This window comes from Ixodes scapularis, unplaced genomic scaffold (genome assembly GCF_016920785.2).
Source record: "Ixodes scapularis isolate PalLabHiFi unplaced genomic scaffold, ASM1692078v2 PGA_scaffold1__304_contigs__length_218370807, whole genome shotgun sequence".
Taxonomy (NCBI): Eukaryota; Metazoa; Arthropoda; class Arachnida; order Ixodida; family Ixodidae; genus Ixodes; species Ixodes scapularis.
Genome location: NW_024609846.1, coordinates 123580248 through 123606409, shown reverse-complemented (window position 1 = coordinate 123606409; position 26162 = coordinate 123580248). Strand labels below are relative to the sequence as shown.

The 26162-nt window shown below is 47.0% G+C and overlaps 1 protein-coding gene across 4 annotated transcripts in view; it reads left to right on the top strand.

The window, feature by feature from the left end:
* Positions 1-243: 243 nt before the first annotated feature.
* LOC115316932 (kinesin-like protein unc-104) overlaps positions 244-26162 on the top strand; it is a 145755-nt gene continuing 119836 nt past the window's right edge. For 3 of the 4 annotated variants that reach the window (XM_040207766.3, XM_042290932.1, XM_040207762.3), the window contains exon 1: positions 261-392. The gene's annotated coding sequence lies outside the window, so the exon portion shown is untranslated. Of the gene's footprint in view, positions 393-26162 lie in introns of all 4 variants that reach the window. The other variant, XM_040207764.3, reaches the window with a different exon arrangement.

Sequence of the window (26162 nt, the reverse complement as noted above, 5' to 3'; positions counted from 1 at the left end):
GCGTACTTTTGCCGCATTCATGCAACTAAAAAAATATAAATTTGACGTTGAGCGCCTTCAGCACCACTGATGCACACCAACACTACGTTTGGGTTATATTGATAATTTAGGTTCTGTTCAAATGTTGTATTAGAAAAAAAAAAAAAAAAATTTGCAATACTCGAAACTTGTTTCGAGTATAAGCCGCACAACAAAACTCGCGGCGGATAGTTTTAGAGAAAATACAGAGCTCCGTCGAGCAACATTGTACCACTGTTTCTATGGCTGCCAGACGCAGGACAGCTGCTTTCAGACGTCCCGAGTCTCTTTTTGTGATGTGAAATTGCTGTGATTTGAACAATCTCCGCGTGTGATCAGGTTCCGACCACCGCAGCAGACTTCACCGGCACCGGGTGAGTGAGGCTGACTACTCCCGCGGATCGCTCGGCGCAGAAAACGCAAACACGGATCAGCTGATCGTCGCGTTCGTGCGGATCGTCGCACGGAATATCTCCCGTATGTCGTAGCGTCTCTTTTGAGGTCGCTCGTAATCGCGGACTTTGTTTCCCCGTTGTATGTCGGGGCTCTTTTTTTGTTCTTTTGTGTATGTGTGACGTTAGTAACGATTCTAACCCACTTCCTTTTCTCGAGGAACGGTCGCGACGTAGGCGGGGCGCGTCGCATCCCCATCGTGCGATGATTCATTCATTGCGTCTGTCACTGCCGTCGAGGAACTCGAGAAGAACCAGCGATTTCGCTGTGATCGTGGCGCAGGTTCGCGCTGCAAGACTGTTTCTCGGTGGTGTGTCCCGTTATAAATACCTTCCGTTCGTCACCCACATGAGATTCTCCATGAAGAGTAATGTATTTACCGCGAATAATCCTAAAGGATCTCGGCACAATTCGAGGTGTAGTCGTCCGTAGTGTACTTTATTGACAACTTTTGGCTTGAAAAAAAAAATTTTTTTTTTTTTTTCTGCGGAGATTTTTTTTTTTTTTTTTTTCTTTTTGGCTACCCCATGCGTTCCGAATGAACAGCATGTTGAGAAGACGGCTCATTCATTCAAAAATTTATTTTTATTATTTTTAACGACCTTTACTATGTCGCATCTCTAACTTGTAACTTCTCCTCTCTCTCTCTCTCTTTATTTTTATGCTGTGCAAGTTTTTTTTATAATTTTTTTAATTAATTTTATTAATCGAGGGATCTGACTTGACGGTACCGAATTCTTATTATTATTGCGGAGACGAAACTATAGTTCTAACAGGTTTTATTTATTTTTTTTTTTTACGTATTTACACAAAGTATATTTGGGGAAAAAAAAAAAAAAAAGAAACAGGACATACACAATATTTGCCAAAGCTTGAACTCTTCATTATTTTTCTCATCGGCAACTGGTTCGCGGCTGTTGCATCATCATCGGACAAGTTGAGAAATTTAGAGCAGTGGTTCTCAACCACCAATGTTTCGCGGACCCTCTGTGGTTCGGCGGAGATAATGGGGGGCCCCGTTCGGGGTGAGGGAAGGGATAGGGTAAATATAATAATAATTGAATAAATGTATATAACTAAGGGCTGGTGTAAGGTAGACCTTTCTTATTGACATGCACGCGAGGAAGCTCGCCCAAAAACCGAAACATTTATACTCGATCTGGAAAAAAATCTTTTATTGACGGGCTTGACTGATGAACGCGGACCCTAGAACGCCTTCGCGGACCCCCATTTGAGAACCACTGATTTAGAGCATCCTCTCTCGCCGGCCTTGCAACAATTGTTATTATTATTATAATGATTATTATTATTATTAACGGATATTTCACGCCTCTGCTGGGGACCATGTTTACGTGTAATTTCGATGGGCTGCGTCTTCGCGACTCAGCGAGCGTCTCAGCCAGCACCGCCCCTCGCTCGCGTCGCTGGACACTCGAGCGGTGGGCGGGGATACGTCATCGGCGCTGAAGTTCTGACGTCATTCGCCGGGCGTATAATTGCCGCACGCGCTCCGTTCTTCAGCTCGCATCGGTAGACTCGATCCTGAAAATTTACTCACACGTCGGTATAGTAACGGAATGCCGCAGGGGGTGTCGGTATATAATTCGTCATGTCGTATTTCACCTGAGATTGCGGTGGAAGAAATCGGAAGAACTTTCACTAGAAGGAACAGACACAGAGAACGTCTCAAACTCAGCTAACTCAGCGAGTTTGAGACGTTCTCTGTGTCTGTTCCTTCTACTGAAAGTTCTCCCGATTTCTTCCACCGCAGTCTCAGGTGTAATACGACATGATTAGCTACCACCAGCTCGCCTGCGCTGCTTTGGCGTCAAGTGCTCTGCTTCCCCTGGCACCTTGTTCTGACGCCACTGCTTGGCGTATAAACTGATAGTGACGATATCTAGATTATGAATTGAATCAAAATCAGTACAAAGAGACTTACTTGACTGTCTGAAAATTCCGGCCGGGAAGTGCGGGAGCTATTCAGTCTAGTAAGTCATAAAACCATATTTTCATCGGAGAGTAGTGAGTGAGGTTGTACAAGTTATTTACACAAGACTCCGAAAAACCTCTACTTTTTTATACACTCTTTTTTTTACGAGCAGACCAAACAACACAAAACATTTTGATAGTGATTGCTGTGTGACTGATGTCCTAACGATAGCTTACCTGGGCAGACTTGCGAAGAGCACCGATATACCTTTCCCCGTTTATTTAATTTGAAGAATAGAATACGCCGATTCTATAGACCGACACGCGGGCTTCACGTCACGGAGCTGCGGCGGCGCTGCGATCGCGCCGGAGCCGGGGGTGTGGGCAAAAGCGCGCACGTTTCGCATGGGCCTCATAGCATTTCAGCATGCTGCGAATCTCTGTTGCCGTTAATTGCACCGAAATCTACAAGAAAAGCAGCGGAGTGAGTTTCCACAAGTTCCCGGCAGACTCTGAAAGGCATAGGAGGTGGATAATATCCGTGGATCGAAAAGAATGGTTGCCTCGCGCGAACGACCGTTTGTGCAGCAAACACTTTCTTGAAGGCAAGTGCGGCTTCCATTTCAATCTCCGTCCCGAGGCTTGCTTATGTGCAGGGAAACCGTTGTTTGATCGAGACCACCCGGGTTTTGTTCCCATGGTGTTCGCGCATAAAGCACCGGCCAAGCGCTCGTCGGAGGCTCGCTACGCTTGTGCTACCCAGAAGAAGGGGATCGGCGACAGAACGGCAGTGTTGTAGGCGTTACCAAAAAAAAAAAAAAAGTAACGAGATACGTTACTCGTTACTTGCAAATAAAAGGTAACGAGTTACTGAGCGACGTTACCTAAAAATAAAAGGAACGCGTTACCGCTACCGATAAAAAGTAAGGCACGTTAGTTCTGCGTTACTTTTTAAATTATAATTTAACACATTTTATGGTTTTGACGATACAGGTCATATATCAAGAAACATTCTGTTCACGCAGAAACTGAACATAATTTCTTTATCTCTTTTTACGGTTTCACCTAAATACTTACGAGAAACAACGCGAAGAAAAACATGGCTTGACGCCTAAAACACGGAAAAAATTTAAGTGTAATTAATTTAAGACTTGGGAAGTAGTAACGACTAACATCACTACGTTACTTGAAATAGTAACATAAGTACGTTACCCGTTACTCTGTCGAAAACGTACCGAGTAGGTTACTACGCTACTGAAAAAAAAGTAACGCGTTACCAACAACGCCGTTACTTGTAACCCGTTACCGCCAAGACTGCAGAACGGACAAACCGTTACTGCTTGTCATGCCTTGTGGTCATGAGGCTAGGAAAAATATCATACCTTGACTTGAAGGCGCTGTGTGTATTTAATCAATTAATGAATACAAGCACTTCCGCAGACCCAGAGTCTGCTGATCCCGCCGGCAGTGCGGAAACCGACTCGAAGTATTCGTAGACCTCAAGAGACTTGTACGCCTGCACCGTGTCGGTCATGAACTGGCTTGGCAAAAAAACTAAATATACGACGACGTGAGCCGTCGACTTCCGTGGCAGCAACTCTACGTTGGAAGTACAGCAGGCGTTGTTTACGGCGTACGGATTCTCGTAGGCAACGCCGTCCACACACAGTTTGTTTCGATACCGCTGCCATTCAGGCTCGGGCCACGAGCTCAAATAGTCAGGCATGGCATACGACATACCTTGTGAGGAAATACGACGCACAAATAAAGATACAAGCGTCCCTACAACGTTAACAACGAACGAGCGCACGCCATAGAACGCAATGGCGAAAACATGGACAGCCGGGCTGCTTTTGCCCACATAGCTACCGCGCATACGCGGCCTTCCGGCCGTGTTGGTAAACAGAGCCGCTCCGCGTGTCGGTCTATATATATGTTATACGAGGGGGCCTACCATACTGATGTACAATTTATCTTTTTGCTGCAGACACCGGTCTCTTAGAGGTCGGTGCATATGTCCTCCTCCTTGACAGACTCCCCCTGGAGCCGAAAGTTTGAGTCTACCCACTAACCGTTCCAACCAAAGCCCGCGCGCTCTCGAGTCCTCCTCTTCCTCAGTTTTCTACCGGCATATGTTCTCCACAAAGACTGGTTGGCGCATTGCAACAGTGTCGACGTCACCGCCTTTTCTCTGGAGGGTGTGATGGGGAAGAGAGGAGGAGGAGGGCGCTTGAGGGCGCGTCGCTCGGGTTGTAGCGCGGGGTCCAAATATTTGCGCAGACCGAATGGGGCAATTCGCCGTCGGGCACGCGTTTATGGGCGCCGCGTGTCAACGGCGACCACTTCTGGAGCGTCTTGCGCAGGAGGCATCTGGCGCACGCGGGCCGAAACCCGGTCTCGAGTGCGTGTCTTTAGAAAAGGTTCCCATTGAAACAGAGCGAGTGGACGCGGACGGAGCGAGAAACTGGGCAAAGCGAACGCTGACTCACAATTGTTCCGTGTCCAGACGCGCTGTTTCAATATGAATACGACGCACAGACGCGCCCAGTTATTATATATTGTTCAAGAAAACAACACATTTTCTCCGTTTTTTTTTTGTTTTTTTTTGTGTGTAAATCTCATCTTACGTCCGGACGTAGGGGACGCTACGAGCTATCCTAGCCAATCCCGCTCTGTGGACGTAGCCCGTGATACGCATTCCGCGCGTCGCTCTGCCTCTCTTTCCAAGGTCACGTGACACTCACACGGCTTTGGATTGGCTCCGATGGCTCGTAGCATCCGCTGCGCTCGAACCTAAGGTGAAACGGAGTATACCGGAGAAACGGAGTAAAAATGGTGCCGCCCAGAGAGCGTTAAATGGAATGGTCTATAAGACCATTCCATTTAGCGCTCTCTGGGCGGCACCATTTTGTTCGACCGCAGCGTCCTCTCCACACATCCGGGAAGTTCAGCGGGTTCGGCGGGGTAAAACGAGAGAGAAGGCACGCGCCCGACTCCGCTAGCAGACGACAAACCGGGAGGTTGCCATTCTCCATCTTTGGGCTGTATCGGCGGGCTCTACCGAACATCGAACTCTCGCTCGTGGCTGCCGTTGTGAAGTGGTTCGCGTTCTTAGAATAGTTGTGGCTACTCCAAAATCAGCCTATAGCTCTCTGCTGTTCTATTTTGCGAAATGATCAACTAGCATATCTTTTTTCCGTTACTTAAATAGCAGTTGAGTCAGCCGGCAGTACTACCCTCAACTACTGCGTGCATTGCGGCAGGAGAGCACGTTTTATTTATTATTTCAGACTTCCCCTCATGGTCGCTAAAGGCCTACAGCAGTACGAATTTTGTATAATAAAAAAAATACAGCAACCGGATTTACTTTTCGCCAAAGAGATCGGCCAATCTGACACAGTTTTCCCTTCTTTTTTTTTTTTTATTTGCACGCTGGTAACAGCGCAATCGGACCCTGTGAGTCTCTTTATCTAGCATAATATTACTCGACAACTGGCACACCAAACTCTGCGCATCTGCGCTAGAAAGTTCCAAAATGACGCGATTTTAAACAGAGTTCGCACGCCAGCCGGACGCTAGCTACAGCCCACTCGGCGGAGCGGACGACATGCGGGGTGAGAGGGGGAGTGCATTTTTTTCTTTTTTACCCTTTCAGTATTCGACTCGTTAATCGGCATTTGTTTTGTTTGGCTAAATTATGTATTCTTTCTTTTTTCTTTTTTTTTTTGGGGGGGGGGGGGGTGGATGGGCGTAGGTCTGTGAGATCTTTTTGTAACCTCTTCATTACTTTAATGTTTATTATCTTCTTGCTTTTTCTCATAAACCAGTAATTTTTCTTTCCCCGTGCACTAATTGTGAAGTGTAGTTATGTGTCGAGCCCTGCAGGTCCGTCGATTACCCGCGGATATCCTCACTCGACTGGCGGATGCAGATAAAAATTAAGAAGATTTGACGGTTCGGACGCGGATGCCAGGGGTTACGGACGCGGTTCGAATGTGGACATTCGCGGGTTCCTATCTACATTTTTGCCGAAGCGGCCCACGAACGAGTGCGACCGCAGAGTGATACTACGATCTTCATCACCGAATATTTGGCGAGTTGGCGAGAGCAAATTGCTCTCTTAGAAGTTACTTTCCTATAACAAAAGGTGTCAATTGGAACAAAAGTGTTCTTTGCTCCAACAAAGGCCTGATCTCACCAACGATGGCTTTAAAGCGTTCTCTCTCGCCAAAAGTGCTGTATACAGAAAAGGAAAAAAAAAAAAAAAAAAGAATTCAGGGGCATTAATTGTTTCGGCAAACCGCGTTGTTGTTTGACAGGGGAAAGAGTTAAAAAGTAACGTTCTTCGGGCAAAGAAAAGCCAAAACGTACCAGCCCCAAAAGAGTAGAAGAAGCCTCCTCTAAAAGTAAAACGTGTCGTGTATTGCGACACGTTGCCGTTATTGAATATTGTTATATTTTCTCAGTAATGTATACTCGCCTCTTACCACGAATATACGAGTGCTTTGCTGCGATGAGTGACCGCCTTTCCTCTCATACTTTTTTTATCGCTTGACCTAAATAAAATGACAGAGTGTTATTAATCTGTCCTTTATTAATTACCATGTTTAGAAAATACGCGTCTGCTTGAAATGGATGTTAGAAACAAACAAATTAAATGTCTTTTCTTTTGAGCGCTTCTTTTGGGCAGCGTCGTAGACTTCAAGGACGATCTCATAACTGCCATCATATTTTCAGCAACCCGCAGTGTCTCCGGAAGGATATGGTCGTGTTTTAATGCGAAGGCATTAACTGTCTCATGGAGCGAAGCCGGCGTTATCTAATGTCTGTATAGCAGCGAAAAACGGCACCTAAAATACCTACTGGCTGAGCTAAACAGCAGCTAAATTCCGGTTGAGCGAAACGGCACCTAAATTCCCATTGGCTGCGACGCGTCATGTGGCTCCATAGCAACGGCGTCATCGGTGATAGAGAGCCAACCGACGTAGCTGGATGGTGGAACGCGGGTATGCGCAGGGGCGTAAAGGTGGGTGAGGAGGAGTGGCAAATTCCGTGCGCCGATACCCGGGGTCCCGAGTGAAAGATCGCGAAAGAGAGCGACAGAACACGAGAGAAAGAAAGCAACGTTGCCAGCTGAAGGACGACAGTTGCAATGGTAATCGCGAAGACTGAAAACTCTCAGCAATATAAACAGGGATAATTTAACGTTGTAAACTACATTGTGAGCTATTCTAACGCTTATAAGTAGCAATATAGTCATTACGCTGCTTTAACTTCCCTTCTGTCGAAATCTCGGAAATCTGGTGGTTGCGCGGTTTCGTATTCCTCAACCGCGCCCACCCGCGCCCCACCGGCGAAGCCGGGTATCTGGTTTAGTTTAACGTTGACGCGAGGCCGTACATCTGCGCGCTATGCAAAAAGAAAGGTTCAAAAGGAACGCGAATATCTTTCCACCGGTAAGTTCGTGGATTGTTTAAGCTCATGAAACTGCTCTGGTGATATAATTATATTTATGAAATCGAAGGCGGTTGGTAACCATGTGTGGGACCCCGAGGGTCTGCCTGCATGCTCAGCCGCTTGCGGCAGCCAGAATGCATGGAACAATGGCGGACTTTTTCCTCTAGAGTTAGTACGTATGATCTCTATGGGTACACTGTACTATGGGTATGCGCTGGCCTGACGTTAGTGCTAACGTTAGGCCTATCGTTACGCTTTGAGGTCTAACGTCGTCAACCGGTACGCGCAGCTGTTTGACGTGGGGCATAGAGATCATACATACTAACTCTAGAGAAAAAGGTCCGCCATTTTCCCATACATTCTGGCTTCCGCAAGCGGCGGATCATGCAGGCAGACCCTCGGGGCCCCAAACACGGTTACATCATCAGAGCAGTTCCGTGAACTTCAGCAATCCACGAAGTTACCGGTGGAAAGATATTCGCGTTCCTTTCGAAGCTTTCTTTTTGCATAGCGCACAGATGTACGGCCTCGCGTTAACGCTAAACTAAACCATATACCCGGCTTCGCCGGTGAGGCGCGTGGGGGCGCGGTTGAGAAATACGAAACCGCGCAACCACCAGATTTCCGAGATTTCGACAGAAGGGAAGTTAATGCAGCGTAATGACTTTATTGCTTTTTATAAGCGTTAGAATAGCTCATAATTTAGTTTACAACGTTAAATTATCACTGTTTATATTGCTGAGAGTTTTCACTCTTCGCGTTTACCATGGCAACGTTGTTTTCTTTCTCTCGTGTTCTGTCGCTCTCTTTTGCGATCGTTCACTCGGGACCCCGGGTGTCGGCGCACGGGATTTGCCACTCCTCCTCACCCACCTTTACCCCCCTGACGTGGGGAGAACGCTGGCCTGACGTTGGGCCTAACGTCGTCAACCGGTACCCGTAGCTAAGGCGATGATGATGATGACAGGACACGTGATTTCAGCTCGCGGCGCGCCGAGCTTCGTACTCCCACCGCTGCCTCACCCAGCGGAGCAGCAGTCACCAGCGAGGAGCACTCAGCGGCGTTCAACTGGACATAAATGCTTTCGTACATTCGCAACTCATAAGAAGTGCTGAGGTGTCCTCGGAATTTTTATAATATAAATACGATAAAACAATACGATAAAATGACTTCCACTGCATTTTGACTCGAAGAGTTAATTGTACTAAGATAAGCAAACGGCTTATAAAGTACCAGGCACTTTTTTTTTTATGTTTGATTTTATCATATAACACGAAGGCGCTGATTGCGAGTCGGATCAACACCACCAGAATAATCCAAGCCTGTGCGCTAGAATGTTGACGTCATCACAGTTAGATCCAGCGAGGACACGGATTGGATACGAGTGCGGCGTCAGTACTCGGCTGGGCCTCGTGTCCAATCAACGCGTCGAAGGACGCTCAGCATCGCCATTCGGCAGGAATGACGTTTCATGGAGGAAGAGGAGCGTTCGCAGGCCTTTCATCATCCTAGAATCTAGATGGTGTTGGTTGGATGCGGTTCCGAATTTTGTGGATGCAATTCGGGTGCGGATGCAGAGTACTTAAATGCGGATGAGGATGCAGTAATTTAAGAACATTGCGGATGCGGTTTGGGTGCGGATACAAAATCTGCGGATCGGATGGTCAAACTGTTCTTCGCGCAGGGATGTAAAACAACGTCGTAAATAATTTTTTTTTATTTATATTTGGAATACTATAGGTCACTCTTTTTTTTATATAGAGATAATTGGAAGTTCAGTTCGAGTTTTCATACCTGCTCTCGGCTGTAGGAATGCTAATACTACGAATGCGGCTAGAAGTTGGTGAACAGATAATCCGTTGCCTGGCAACCATTGCAAATATAATTGTAAACGTAAAAAAAGAATAAAGAAACTAACATTTTTTTTAGCTATTTCGCGTTGGCGGTCTATTTACAGATAGGTTGCAGCTTGCACGACCTCGTGAGTCATTGTAGAGATTCGTCCTTTATCCTAGAATAAACGTTTGTTTCGTGTGCTCGGTCATTCTCAACTGCATTGCGGCATAATTATTGCTAATTGTTTCGTTTACTGTGAACACAAACAGATCTTGGCCTTAATAATCTGCACGTTAAAAGAAAAAAAAAAAAAAAACGGTACATTTTTTTACATTTTTGAAATAAACTATGGCGTACCAGAAGCGGTATCTTACTTGAAGGGTGGACTGTTCTGAGAACTAAATAACAAAGTTTGAACTCTTGATGCGCGGTCGTTCACATATTTCAGGTGCGGGCATAGTACACACAACCTTTATAGCATCTATAACGGGCGTAAATTACCAAACACCGTGTGCTTCCCGTGCCATAAAGCATGAAATATGTCTAGTATATTAAAACACTAACATTATACTGGTCTATGTTCGTACTTTCAATTAAAAAAAATAACGACCTACACACATGGGACCTTTTTTCGCGTTTTACTCAGACAGGGTATTTACCAACGCTAAACTTCACCGGCTAGGTGGGTGCCGCGACTGAGCAAGCTTTTTGGTCGTATTTGTGATATCGGTGATGGAACCTTTCAATTTTTATAGAAAAACAGGCAAACACTGATGAACTTTTCTCTCTCTCTCTCGGATATGTGATACAGACGCAGTGTCGCGCATGAACTCGAGATGATTCGTGGTGAAACTTGACACTGGTCTGGAGGCATTTGAGAATGTGTTAACAAGCTATGCTTGTGAGAAGATGTCAATGAAATTCGCTCCTTGTGACTACCACTTTGCTCTCAGATTCGAATGAGATGACAGCTTATAATTACTGCCAGAGTTTTGACATATCTGCAATAAACATTGAAAATTGTCTTCTGATATCCAAAGAGAATAACGATAAAGACTGTAGAAAATTTGCATAGATTGTTCCGATGACTCCGGTAGCAATACCCGTTACTCCTCTGTCGCCTTTGCGCATGCGCCGTATCGGTATGGGAGGTATCGGAACGACCCACTAAAACTTCCTAGTAATCCGACGGCATCGTCTGATTTCGACCGAGTGCCTGTTGCACCTATCAGACACTGGCGCCACGAGCACAACTCTCCGGCGTGTCCGCGTCGGATGCTTTCCATTGAAAATGTCGAGGCTGTTCAGTACTTGTTACAGGAACGAAGCTGTGCCTTGAGGTTTCATGAGGTAAAACCCACCACTATAGATACACCTTTGATGAAGGTTTGAGTGCATTATGTGCAGGCGCCGATTTTCCCAGCCCATTTTACAGCGAGCCCTTCGCTTGATGACACTTTTACGATGTATCGAGACCGACACCGAGTGAACCACCTCAGAGGTCAGTCGAACAACGACGGGACATCGGAAACAGTTCCTCTGCACCATATAGGCGCACGAAATAAACTACGCTTGAGAAAAACACCTCAGCCATACTTGCCGCTTAAAATCATTGTAAATATGATGTTCTATCTGAAAGCCTAGGAAATGCTTTCCCGTTCTTCAAAATGTTAAAACAACAGAGTAAACGACGTCACCCGGGATATTTGACGTCGTATCTATACAGGGAGTTCCCGAGGAAAGAACCGTGTATCTGGACCTATCGACAATACGAGAGGTACCACTGTGGGCATCTGTATATAGCATCTATTTCAGTGCAAGAAACTTGTCAGCAAGGAAGAAAACGATGTCCTCTTTCTTGCTGACAAGTGTTTTCCGCAGGTGTATATATCCCGCAAGCGTCCACAATGTCGAGTTCCGTTTTGACGATATTAGGCTTAGGTGGACGTCGGCTCGTAGAGAAATTTCATTTTTCTTAAGGATCTTTTGATCCAGGTATAACTTCATGTTCTTTTGCGTTCTATCCCATCCGCTATAGCGTCACATTTTCACGAAGTTTAGGATTTCTGCGATGCGTAGTTTATTTATTTGGGCCGAAAGACATGCACAGTTCACTTTTCTCGGGAACTCCCTGTATGCTTCGTTTTTGATCCAGACGCAGCCGACGCTTCGAGCCGTGATGGGACCAATCAGAAAGCGTCAAAAGCCCACCATCCTAGTGTTCGTCGTGTTTATGTACGTGTTCTGTCATGGTTGAACCAATCATAAACGGAAAAGGCTTAGTGACTTGCGCTTTTGACGCTTCTTCATTGGTCCCATTACCTCGTAGCGTCCGCTGCGTCTGGACTTAGGCTGAAGCGAAGTATAGAGTCGAGGATGTCGTATTTGCTAGTCGTAACGATTGCCAATGGGCCATTTTCAAGAGTATACTGGGCAACATTGGCAGCCGCCATATTTCGGGCATTGCTTCCTGCGGAAAGCATGTCATCGGATCCGAGTTCATGTAAAGCAGACGCAGTGTCAAATGGATTTCGACCGGTGGACGCGCCGAACGCTGACGCAGCACGTATAGACCTTTTCATTTTAGTAGTTGCCTCACCGGCGGATAGAGGGCGCTGAAGCACTCGGCGCCATTAGGTTGCTTCAATTTGGTTGGTTTCGGTTTCAACGTGAACTCGGCTATGTTGCTGTTTTACGTTGTTTTTGCTTAATTTTGTGATCCAATTATTTTCTTTGTAGCACACAACCAGTGAAACAGTGGTATTGAACCACTTTGAGGACTACCAGGTGTATTTTATTTTAGCCTAAACTGCGGGCTTTTTGACCAACTCTTTTGGTTTATCTGATTATGGTCGGTTGCGAAACGCCTGACTGATGTACAGGGAAGATTGCCATCGTCTGCGGTCATGCACGATGACACCAGTTTCTAGCAAAACAAACTAATGAAGAGAGTAACACGTGAATGTAAAGGGGCATATCAACAGTTTGATTAGCAATGTGCTGAATCGGCCAGAACAGATGAACTCGCGAGTTTACTACTCACTGTTTGGTTTTCGGAGCACCTAACATTTAGTAAACTTCGCAGACTAAAAGCGTATCGTGTGGTGACACAGATAATTGATATAACCAAGTAGTGTCATCTCGGCCTTTTTTTTTAACCCAGTACTCGACTATCTTTTGACAGGCCGAGTAGGAAATTTCTTAAATATCAACCCTCTTAAAGTACTATAAGCAGCATTTCGCGATATTGGCCTTAGGAAATAAATTATTTTTTATATGAACATTTGCTTACTCAAGATATAAGTGACAGTCCCGTCAAATTAAATCTAGAATTTGCCTTGCGTAAAATTGGCCAAATAAAAGTAAAGGGCACAGGAGGAGAAACACCTCGGAAAGTTTGGCTGAATTTTAGCGCTAGGCACCACTTCACACGGACCAGTGCGAACAAATATGTATTTGTTTGAACAGATTCGCTCTGTAAATTTCGGCGTCGCCGGCCACCAAAAGTAAACGTCTATTCGCCACCGACAATCCTGGACAAGTAATTGTAATGCAAACTGCTCTTTTTTTTTTTTTTTTTTTTTTTTGGCGACAATTATTGCGGACTCCAGATACACGCAAAAAAAAAAAAAAAAAACAGCGTACGAAAAAAAAAAAAGTATCGTCATTATTGCGCATGCGCCAAACCCAAACCGCGTTTTGGATTTTCAAATAAAACCGACGTTATTTCTTTGTGCACGCTATTCTAAAACTCGCTACTTAAGTGTCTGTGGTAGTTTCTTGCGCGGGAAGACTCAACCTTTGTGCTAAGATTAATTAAGTAAATGTCACTGGTTATCTAAACATAATCAGTCAATCACTTAAATGACTGTCGAAATGGAAGCGAGCACGGCATACAAATTTAAGCTTCATAGGTAAACCGACCAACCGAATGTTTACGTCACAAAAAAAAAGACTAAGAACCTTAAACGCAAGTATGTGTGATATTACGAACAAACAAATCGCCTGATGTTGACGTACCATTACTTTTAGCCTCGGATAAAATACAAGTAAAACGTTCGTTGTCTATCCCCTTCGCGAGTTTCCTCACACAATCAAAAGAAACTGTTTTCAATATATTATGAATACAAAGCACTATACTTTCAGGAAATAGAGATAGGCTCCTTGCGCTGACCATTCTTGACGCCTTCCGATCCTAAATGCGCGATAAAAATATACACGCTTCTTACTGAGAATGTTCCGCCACTACTAGTAAACAAACCTCGGTTTCATAAGGACATTTGAACCGTCGTGATGTCATAGTCGTCGAGTAGTTTCCGAAGTAAGGCAAGAAAGCGCGGTAAAACGCGTCGAAAAACACGGATACAACGCATCCGCCAAGGCGCGAAGGGGAGAGCGGAGCAGCAAGTTGAAGCAACCTAATGGCTGCCGCGTCACGTGATTCCAAGATGGCAGCGCCCATGCAGAGGAGGATGAAAAGGTCTATACGTCGCGTCGAGCGCATACTCAAAGTGAAAGCCCAAAATATGGCGGCCTCGAAACAGCTACTGGAGGACGCCCACTTTTAAGAAGGGTCTATAGCAAGGGTGGCCAGGCTGACCCGGCCTAAGAGCCGCAAACAAAACCACGAAACTTCCAAGAGTCAAAAGCAGTTCAACTGCTTTTGACTCTTTCGGTTTGGTATAGTCTTGTGGTTTGGTAGTCTTGCGGTTTGGTAGTCTTGTGCTACTACTATAGTAGTAGCACAAGACTACCAAACCGCAACCTGTCTTTCGATTTCAAACGCGTTCCATTTCTGTTTTTGGGGAACTGCTTGTGGTGACCGGGAGGGTGGAAGGAGGAGGAGGAGGAGGAGGAGGAGGAGGAGGAGGAGGAGGAGGAGGAGGAGGAGGGGGGAAGCTGCGAGCCAAGAGACGCTGGCGCCTCTTGGCTCTTGGCTGGTCCCATGGGCGCCACTAGGTTTTTTTTTTTAATTTTTTTATGGTAACACCATGACACAGTATAGGAGGAGAAAAGGGGGGGGGGGGGGGGGGGGGGAGCTGCGCTTTTTGCATGACTCTGTCTTTTTAGAAACCTTCGCACATATCGTAATGCAAGAGCTTCAGTGATGCATATTCGCGAAGCTCTGAGAACACTGATTCGAAGAGTGCCGTAAAAAGCAAATATATTGTCTTATGCGCAGCCCCTCTTTTTACAAGAGCCTGCGTTTGAGATTAGGGAGTTTTCGTGGATGGTTTTCGCAGTCCCGCAACGATCTCCGCAACCCACAACGGTACCCGAAACTCTACAGTCAAGAGGGAGTTTTCGTAGACCGCGTTTCCCCCTTCGCTAAGCCCTCCGCTACGAAGAAGCCACTACTGCGCCTGCGCGCCGATGGCCTTGCCTGTAGAGTTCCGGATATCGTAATGGGTTGCGGAGAGCGTTGCGAGACGGCGAAAACGATCTACGAAAACTCCCCAAGGCCTCGGCGCGCAGGCGGAGCAGCGGATTCTTCGTTGCGGAGGGCTTAGCGGAGGGGATAACGGTATACGAAAACTCCCTATTATTATTCGGGAGTTTTAGCAGACCGTGTTTCCCCCTCCGCTACGAAGAAACCGCCACTGCGCCTGCGCGCCGCTGGCCTTGGCTGCAGAGCTCTGGGTAGCGGAGAGACTTAGCGGAGGAGGAAACACGCGGTCTACTAACACTAGGGAGTTTTCGTAAATCGTTTTCGCCGTCCCGCAAGGCCTTCCGCAATCCGCTACGATAGCGGGAACTCCACAGTCAAGGCTATCGGCGCGCAGGCGCAGTAGCGACTTCTTCGTTGCGGAACGCTTAGCGTAGGGGGTAGCGCGGTCTACGAAAACTCCCTACTCTCTATTGTATCGTTATCGGGGGTATTGGAGGTATCGGAGTTATCTACTAAAACTCCGTTTAGTGGCTCTACTTCGCCCCATGCAGACTGACAAGCGTGCTGGTTGAGTTGAGGGACTCAGGTGAGACGAGGGTCGACGCACACTTACCTAGCCCCCCCTCTGAAATAAATTTCTCTCGAATGATGGTTTCGTACGAAACGGTGATAGCACGCCGCGTCCCGCTTTCGCTCGCTCCCGTGGGACAGCCACAGTCCCCGCACCTAAAATGGACGTCCACGGAGAGAAGGGTTAATCCGCCGCACCTCGAATCTGCCTTGGCTAACGTTCAGCTCCACTCCTGGGCTGTCCAAGGACACGTAAGAAAGGAGAAGCCTTCCCCAGCGCGCGTGCGCAGTTTGCAGTTTGGCCTCCATACTTCGTTCATCCCTAATTTGACCGTATAGACGATTGCAAACAGGGCATCTGGCCGCCGCAATATTCCTGCTCGTGTGAGGAAGCACGTGAAGTTACAAGCCTGTCCAAGCCACTTTCACGCGCATGCTGCACGTGCTTGAACGAATGGGGCACCAGCCGGGACGCCATGCTTGCAAATGTGTATACACTGGGCGCTTACAAGCACACCGGAATCAATCAACCACCTTCCTTTCATCCCTGACCCCTTCTCTGCGCTTGGAACAAGAGCCTGGTAGCGTGGCGAAATGTTGACAGATGATGGGACCGACGAGCGCGTAGCTTCCACCGCACTGTCAGCCAAGGGGTGAACGTCTTAGAGCTCTACCTGCCGCCCGGACAAATGGCAAAGTTCGAGAAAGGCTGCTTGATTTTGTGGTGGCATCCGCAACACGTGGGCACCGTAGTATTTTGTGCACGGTTGGAAAGCATCGTGGTGCTGCGGATACTATCGCGTCACGTCTGGACAGCTCTGGTATGGTTGCCTGTTTTCATTTATATCTTCTCTTTTACAACTCTGTCGCGATTTGCGCGACAGTGGCGATATATCCGCAGCCGTTCATATGCCGCTTCTTTTTCGTGTCAGGCTCTGTTGCGAATTATCCGGGCGCCATCTGGAGTGCCTTTTTGCTTTTTTGACCGCGTTGAGTTGTGTAAGATTTTACCCCACCCTTTAGAGAGATTGTGACATCCGCCGTGCCAGTTTCAGGGGTAGTAAAAACGCAGGTGGTTGAAATAACAGCTGAGTCAAGGAAACGTGCGTTCACTAAACGGCAAATGATGTGTTATTTTTTTCGTGCTATGCTTATGATCATGTTAAGAACTGCAGGAAGCTTTTTTTTTATTTGTCCCGCCCCCAGCGCGCTTGCCTCGTAAGCTTCGAGCTACACGCGCAGTCAACGCATAGACGCAGCGAGCACGTGCTAAAGGCATCGGAAAGAAACGTCCTGTGCTTTTTGTTCTGACGTTGCGTGTGTTATTGTTGTCTACTGCGAGCCCATACACTTCTTTCGACGCGTCTCCGCTGCGATAAAAGAAATATAATTCTTAGAATATTAGCCTCGATCTGCTCACTCGGGCAGTCGGAGTTCAAATATTAATCGGCGAAATCATACTTAAAGGCCGTTTCAGAAACGTGAGATATAATATTTGTGAATTGCTTCATTAATGAGCGTCGACCGGTCGTGGCAAAAGCAGACGATGTTTTCGAATCGTAAAGACTGCGCGCGTTTTATTTTTTTCTGCGTTATAATGGTCGGTGCATGATATCTTTTTCGTTTCCAATAAAACGCATTAACTGGACGTGCAACAAATACAACCGATGGTTGCGTCGAGTAATTTTAGCTACGTCACGGTCGTTTGTTTCCTGCGCACTGCGGGTGCGGAGGAACCAGCCTTCGCGAGAGATAAAGCGCCTGCGCATGCGCAGTGACGACAGAAGCGCCACCTCAGTGGCTTGACGTGGAACTAGTTTCGAAGCAACTTTTATCCATGCCATAATGTCACCAGAATTAAGAGAAAAAGAAAAAAAAAAAGCAAACACAAACATCGAAACGCGGAGTCAACTGACCGGAACGTAAGCGTGCGCAAGTTCGTCTGCTTCTTTTTGCAGGGTTTCCGGGGACGTCAGAGCGCCGAGCTGTGGTTGGCTCTGATTAAAGGATAATGGGTAGACCTCGAGGCAGCTTGCTTTGAGGTCTACCCACTATCCTTCCAATCAGAGCCAATCAGAGCTCGGCGTTCTGACGCCATCACAGCCCCCGCGAAAAGAAGCAGACGAACTTGCGCTCCGGATACAGATTCTCGTGGTTCAGAGAACATCACAGAAACAACAGAAACAACATAAATTCGCTGCTCTATACTAAACGGATATATGGGCACCGAAAACAGCGGACGCCAATTTCCTTGGGTCATTAACGTCGAAGGCGCTGAAAGCACGCGTCGATCATCATAATGCCCAGGGTTGCAATCTTTTTCTTTTTTTTTTTTTTGCGCGCGCCGCTAAATTGGGACCATGAAGTCACTAAAGACTCGCTAGATTCGCTAGGAAGTCGCTAAAATATTCGCTGAATTCCAAAAGCTTATTCATCCCTTTTAAAGTAAGTGAACCTCAAATAATCATGTCAGGTATTTTTAGAGCTTAAACTTACACTGAAAAACAACTAGGGCGGTTTTTATTTGTAATGTTTTATTTGGGAAACGACTAGGGGGTAAGTACGAAAGTACGAATAAGAAACGGGCACTTGTTAAGTTTAACACGGAAATAATGATTGCTTTGTCTTCAAGGACAGTTCAACGCAACAGTCTAGAAGAAGAAGAGTTTTTCCTCGATGATGACTGCTTTCAAGTCACCTATATCTCCCGATGTCGACGGTTATTGCAGTTATTCACAGGGAATTCCCAGGTAAAATTAAGTCCACCTGCAACACCTCCCTAAACAGTTCAACAATCTTCTCAATGCTTGGCGGAAAGCACGTGGGTACGTGGGCGCGGGAGAGATGGTCTGCAGTGTTGACAGTGTTGACATTTTTTTTTTTTAATCTCGCCGCTAAACTGAGTGTATATCCAAAGCAAAGTCGGCTAGAGAAGCAAGAGGGTTTAGCCCGCGAGCATTTCTAAAATTGTTAAAAATAACAAGATTACTGTTGAACACCAAAGTCGCTGAAAAAGTCGCTAGCCGCTAAATTGAAAAAATCCGTCGCTAAATGTATAAAAAATTGCTAAATCTAGCGACAAAATCGTTAAAATGGCAACACTGGTAATGCCCGTGTCCCACTAGAGCGCCAGACAGAAACAAACGACAGCGACAAGCCTCAAACCAGAGTCTTTCGCGATTTGACAGGATTGGTAGAATAAAGGAGGCTATGCTCAAACACGAGCATCATGCACGCGAGGGTATCCTTGACAGGCTTGCAATCCTTCGTGCTTACTTCATGAGTACTGAACGACTAAACGCCTGCCAAAGGTACCATCGCGAGCATGCTGCATGGGTTTGAGGCTTGTCGCTTTCGTTTGTGTCTGTCTGTCGCTCTAGTGGGACACGGGCACAAGAAAATGAAGTAAAATATTAAAAGCCGGGGATAGACAACGAATTGCCAGCTCTTCCGCATTAAGTGGGGCACAAGGACAAGGAGGTTAGCGAGATGAGAAGAGCGACGATGAGGTAGGTAATCAGCGTGTCAACCCTGACGCTGTGTACGTCTCGTGGCTAATCTTATAATTCCTCGCCCCCACCGCCGGCTGTGTACCTCTCAATAAGAGACGTTCCGAGGGGATTGCTGGAAGCGCGTAACGCCGCTAACGAGACGTTTTTATCCGCTCGCGGTATCGTGGCAGAGCCTGGAGACACACGCAAAGGACATACGAGTAGAAACACAGAGAGAGGAAGAGACGAGAGCGTGTGGGGAAAGTGACTGGAATGATTAGCGGGTCGACGCCGAGCTATGGCTGCCTTCGTCTCTACGCACTCTTCGAGCCCGTTCGAACAGTGAGCAGAGACAAAGATCATTCCAGTCGGGACTCTGTCTGAACTCCTCGTCTCCCTCAGTTCATACCGCGTATACAATGAGGCTGGTGTCCATAGAGACGGCAGTGCACAAGCTGGCTTTCCTCACGGTGCTGCGCCTTTATTTTGACGTTTTTGGAAACGTTTCCTTCTGCAGTGAAATTTTTTGTTTCATGATACGCGAATACTATTTGAGATGACGACGTAGTCTAAGGTTCGCGCTACGTACACGCGGAGGAATAGGGAGCGTAGCTATACTTTCCCGCCAAACTTCCTTCTGGCAGAGCCAATCGCTCCAATCGACCGAAGAAGCTCGGCGAGCGACGAAGCTAAAACTATCTGCGCTGTGACTCTTTTTTTTTTTTTTTTAAATAAACAATTTTTTTTTTTTTTTTTTTGGTATTTCGCCGGGCTCGCTTTCTAGATTGCAGGCTCAGGAGAGCCTGCAATCTAGAGGGCGGGCCAGGCTTTGCGGGGCTGCGGATTGCTAATGCCTGCTTCAGACAAGGCAACTTTCCCGGCAATTTCATCGTTGCTGGCCGAGTTGTTCCCTATTCGCGACTCCAGCAAAACGGACGCCGCCAAGCGGGAAAACCGGGAACCAGCCGGTCCAGGTCGCTCCGCGCCCCGCCGCGTCTCTGATGGCTTTCGCGGACGCGTGCTGTCGGCGCGGCGGCGAGCAATGTAATTTGACGAAGGTCCGAAAATTTCTTAAGTTTGCCTGAGTGTTCATTAGTGTGGTGAAGCCTCAGTAGATTGTTTCTTTCCATCACGTGTTTGAAAGCCCGTTTATTCCACAACACACGATCGCGTGCTTTCAATTTTTTGGATGGGGAGGAATCACGGAAAAACGTTTTGATTTCTCGTCTGTCTCTAATCACAATCAAAGTGACGACTGCTCGGTAACTGATAAGCGGTTTCTTTATAAGGATGTAGAACAGTAGACTGAGGTCGACAGACGAAGTGTTTTACTGGAGGGGACACGAATGTTGCAGTCAAGTGAATGGGAAGGTTCGATACCTGCTTTCCTTGAGTTTGGTTGTGCTGAATTAGCTTCAGGTTAATTTGAGCCACTAACGCCGGCCGGTGCGTTGGCTATTCATCTTGGCGGCTTTTCGCAGAAAAAGACCACATTGAAGGAGTTGGGCTAATTTCGCAATTACTTGATTCAGAAAACCTGCTCGCTGCATATGCAGGGAAATTATCTGCTTTCAAAAGGTGGGGGACGCGTCTCGCAAAGATAGAAGCTGTCACGTCATTAGGATCTATCGCGCCTCCAATACTTATAACCCCTGTCGAATCCAGCAGCAATATACGTCTACATTGCTCAGGTTGAACGGCCACAAAAAGAAAAAAATACTAATTTTATTTTTTCAGGATTCGAAGTCAAGTTCAATGCAGAGAGGTCTGAGTGAATCTCCGATGAAGACTCTCCTCAGCCTGTCCGCATTCGTCCCGTTCTACCGGCTAGAACCGTTTGGCTAAGTTTAAGTAGTATCTCTCTGTCTGTCAACTATACTTTTATTCAGCAGTTCACCCTAATAGTTAGTCAACTAAGTTCATATTTCAACCCGAAGAACATACTAATATCGCTTTAGTGGGACCATAGTACGTAATATAATACATAACCGCATATTCATCAAAATGACTTCTCGATTGCCACTAAAACCTGAATTGAAATACGAGTATCAGCTGCTTAGTGAAGTGCCAGCGAGTTGACATGCTCCTTGGCTCAAGAAGCGCTTGCTTAATTTTCGTAATGTTCCTGCACCCTGTGTTCTTGACCGAGCACACGACTGCAGCTGTTTCTTGAAACGCGGACAGGCACAAAAGCTCAATTTCGCGGACAGGTAAGTCGCATGATCGAGGCATGCGAGTTTGCTAAACATTACTCTTGGTGGAACAATTTTGTAGCCCTCGCCGCTTTCCTTAGATGATCAAAACTAATTAGAGTCTATTACCGTTTCTCCGGAGCCCATAGTTTTGGTTTTGATCGAAGTCTCCGCAGCGAAAGTTTGACATGAAAAGAACAAAAAACACCGGCAAAACAAAACTATGCTCGGCAAGTTTATGCGCACCGGCTAAACTTAACTGTCTCAGTTCAAATACCCGTAAAATTGGGCATTCAACAAAAGAATAATCGTTAAATTGAATGCGCCACCCATTTAGGCGGCCCGGCCGATCTGACGCGACCTGGACTCAGCCGCCATGTTTGTTTGGTGGTGGCGCCCCCTATAGGTCGCTGGAGTCGCGAATAGCTTTCTCTAGATCCTAAATGAAGTTGCTGGAAGAAATTGCCCCGTCTGAAGCGGGCCTAAAGCCGGAGTCACGCTAATCATACATCGTACAAAAGACAGTCTGCAACCACGACTCACCCCTGTCTCCGCGGTTCGAGTGCCGCGTGCCAAGTTTCCTCCTTGAACTCATTGCCGTGCGGCATTCGAAGAACGGATCTCGCGGTGACATCGCCTTCGAATCTGTGTGCAGACTGCCTTTTGTACGATGTAAGCAGTGTCCGCAATTCGGAAAACAACTGATACCCCTGTCAGACGGGCTAGTTTAGTGTCACTACAAGCGAGTGCACTTCGCGCTTAGTGTAATTTTTGTAGTGTGCCACACGGCTCCTTCCTGAGGAACGCACTTCGCTTGGAGTGAGTTTGACGAACTCACTTCGCTCGATCGAGCGCGTGGAATCAGTAGGAGTGTTTCAACAGTAAAACATATCAACACAGATACCAAAAGCGTTGCGTAAGTTTTATTTTATAAAAAAAAAAAAAAATTGGTGAAAGAGACAACATGTAAAAGAGTGGCATTGCAAAAAAAAAAATAAAAAAATAGTGGGGTGGACTTGTAGTTTAGGCTGATCTGAATCAAGATTAGCGGAGCGCTGAATTGATAAAAGAGGACGACAAAGTCAGTCATTCATGGCTATCTTGGTTAGCAGAGAATGATAAAACCTACTTTTGCTTCAGCATGTAACTATTCGAGACAACACGATAATTATGATTTGATTAGGCAGTGTCAGGGGCCTCCTCTTAGACTTCCGTGGAACGAAGCCGAACGCCAAAGTTGGATATGCTTCGTTCTTTATCTTGGCTTGCAATGATCGATCAGAATCAACCAATTGGCATAAAAATCGTTCATTAATGTAACGTTGTTTTAGAGCACAGCTCCTAGGCACCCGTTTCTGTGTTGAGCGGCGTCGGCGTAACCGCGCGTTGCATTAAGGGCTGTTCCCAAAATTACGTCACATGTGACGTCACGTGTGTCGTCACGTGTGACGTCACAAGGGTAAACTTTTCCTGCTAAATTTCGCGGTAAAAGTTTTTGCTAAGTTTGGCGGAAAATTTTTTTGTTAAATTTAGAGGAAAAACTTTGCCCGTGTGACGTCACGTGACGTCACACTTAAAATTTCAGATGACGTGTCATGTGACGTCACACGTCAATTCAGCGGGAAATTTTTCCGGCTAAATTTAGCGGGAAATTTAGCGAAATTTTTAGGCTAAGTGGGATGGGAACAGGAGAGGAGGATGGGAGGGTACGGAGGGGGAGCAGCTGGTATACCCTCCACCTCGTACTCTTCCTCCCTCCTCCTGAAGAGCTGCGCTCCAATTCGGCATTACAGAGAATTGTAAACGTCAAATTTTTTTAACGTGTCTTTATTAAGGGGTATCGGTGGCCGAGTTGGCAAGCGCCCACCTGGGGGGCTAAGCTCGCCTCCGGCGGGAATCTCTCCGATGCCACGTCACGAGGGAGGGGAGGAGCTTCTTTTGAGTCCGCCCCGGCGAGTTTCCCACTCCCCCTCTTACATTTCCGACCCCCCCGGCGGCGGCGAGTTCCCCAGCGTAGCTCCGAATTTTCCCCACGCTCCACAGTGAAGGGTTTTTATTTTATTTAAATCGGGGGATCGGTGGCCGGCTGGGCTAGCGCACACCAGCTCGGAGCACGTCGAGCGAAAGGTCCGTTGCAGAACCCAGGATGCTGGGTTCAATCCCCACCCCTGCCCGTTTCGATGTTGATGAGCATCGTCCGGCGTGCAGTCGTGTAACACTACTGCGGGATGGACGTTAAAGACCCCAGGCTAGCGGTTGTACGGCACTGCATGGCTAAATTTCTGATCCACAGCTGGGAGAATCTTCCCCGTTGAGGCAGACCAAGTTTTAGGCAGTATCAACATACATACAGCCCAATACTTTTTTATTTAAATCGTAAATGACAAATAAGAATAGGTAACAGCAGGGATGCTAATTATACAAACATTGCTTGGATGTGGGCTAGTTGACTAGACATTGTGATGGTTTGCTGCGCCACGTAGATGCAAGAAAAACGCTCTTGATAAAGATATAAACTAAAGCAGAGTATAGACGAAAAACAACATACAGGAATGACGCAGACTAACAACTGTGTAATTTCTTTCTCATCTTTCTCCCCCCACACCGCCACACAGCCACAATATTTTTTTTTTTTTTTTCAGAATAGGGTGCACGTGGAGCGAAAGCTCGCGCTGCAGAACCCAGGATCGTGGATTCACCCCCACCCCTGCCCTTTTCGATGTTGATGAGCATCGTACCGGCATGCGGTTGTGTATTCCTACTACGCGGTGCACGTTAAAGACCCTAGGCTAGCAGTCATACTGCACTGGCTATATTGCTTATCTACAGTAGGTGACAATGTCGCAATGTTCTGGCATGTTCTCCTGCTGTATAAACAACTAACGGCCAATTTGTTTGTCAAAATACGGTGTGGAAGAAGAAAGATGAGAAAGAAATTACACAGTTGTTAGCCTGCGCCATTCATTTATATTGCTTTTCTTCTATCATCTGTTTTAGTTTGAATTTTATCAAGTGCGTTTATCTTGCATCTACTCAGCACAGCAACCCATCAAAATAATTGTAAAAGCCCGTAGGTAATGGTAAATTGCGTTCCTGGTTGCAGATTGCCGTAAAAACACATTTGTTTCTAGGATTCACTTTGTAGAATTTGGATGTAGGATTCACGACGGGGGCGACGGTTCATTCACGGCTCCATCGCCTCAAGCCCGGTTCGCCACGCAGTTCATCACATAGCCACATTACCACGTCTTTCGAGAGGCGATAGTGTTGTTGAAAATGAACGTCGTCTATGTCAAACACATTGGCGTGGTTTAAATACCTATGCCGACGGCAAAACACGAACGAAAACGCTGCCATTTTGGACGCTTCTCCCTGATCTCGCGCCCAACTCGCCCAAACTCGCCTAGGTCGGAGCCGGCGAGCTTTTCCCATCCGCGGCGGCTTCTGCCACGTCACAATGACGTCACCGCATCTCGCCGCGAGTTCCGAATATGCAACTCTCCGACCGCCTCAAACCCTCCGTTTAACGTCACGATCTAGGGAGTGTCGGCGCGTGTCGTCATGCACGGCGCCAACCAATCGCGGCGTTCGGCGAGTTTGGCGGAGAACTCGCCTCGATCTCGCCGCGCCAAGCTTAGCCCCCCAGATCGAAGTATGTGGAGAGAAAGCTCGCGCTGGAGAAGAACCCAGTGATCCTGAGCTCAATCCCCCAGCCCTGCCTGAAGAACACACTTCCAATGAAGTGAGTTCGGGGAGCACACTACGCTCGCTCCGGTAGACCAAGTGTGTAATCTCGATAGCAGTGTTCAAGGAGTTAAAATAATAGAAGAAATTAATGCTGCGTAAAATCAGTATTATTTTGATAGGAGTAATATTAGATGCGCACTTGTTTCCTGTTGGCAGGAAAGTAGTGCATTGTAGAAAAACAAGCGGCTAATCTAGTTTTCAACCTTGGCCCCTGCGCGACGGCCAGCGACGGCCAGGAGGCACCTGCAAGACTCCACCAGGAATCTGAAGGTGGCAGGAGAGACGCGAAAGGCTTGCTTGAAATAGAACTCGCCCAAATGGGGCAATGTGTCTTCGAACCACCGTTCGTTCCTCTGGAACGTCCACCGTTCTCGAATAATCACGGGTAGGTTGTCGGTCATTAGAGCGGCTGTGGTGAAGGCATTGGCCGGCAGCTGCTGATCGATGTCACTTGAAATTCTTGCCTGTGAGTCGGCATCCAGGTCCAGCTGCCTCTTATCTGAAAGGCGTTGGGCTCTCACGGAGAAAAGTGCCCCAACCACGCGCTTCCACTGTCCAACATCGCGGATATCGCCCTCCAGCTCGTCCACAACAGACTCCATAATGTTTCATTGTGACGAGTGGCGGGTGGCCGAGTGGGCTCGCGCACACCAGCTCGGAGCACGCGAAGCGAAAGCTCGCGCTGCAGAACACAGGAATCCTGGGTTCAATCCCTACTTCTGCTCGTTTCAATCTATACTCCGTTTCACCTCATGTTGTGCCGCAGCGAAGGCTAGATGCGCGAGCTCATAGCGTCGGGAGCTACTCTTAACGCACGAGAGCTTGTGCCGCCGAGATGTGCCCTAGAGCAAGGAGCTCGCGCTTGTAGCCTTTCCTGCGGTACATCATAAGGTAAAACAGAGTATCGTACCGTCGTGCGGACATGTATCACTGGCTTGAAATGGCTGATCGTAATGATCAAATTGGATTTAAATTAAGATTCAAACTCGTGACTTAGCGCAACAATGTGCGGTAACGTGTTTCTAATAAGACGACGAAGTTATTTATGAAAAAAGGCGTATGCACTGTAATATGTT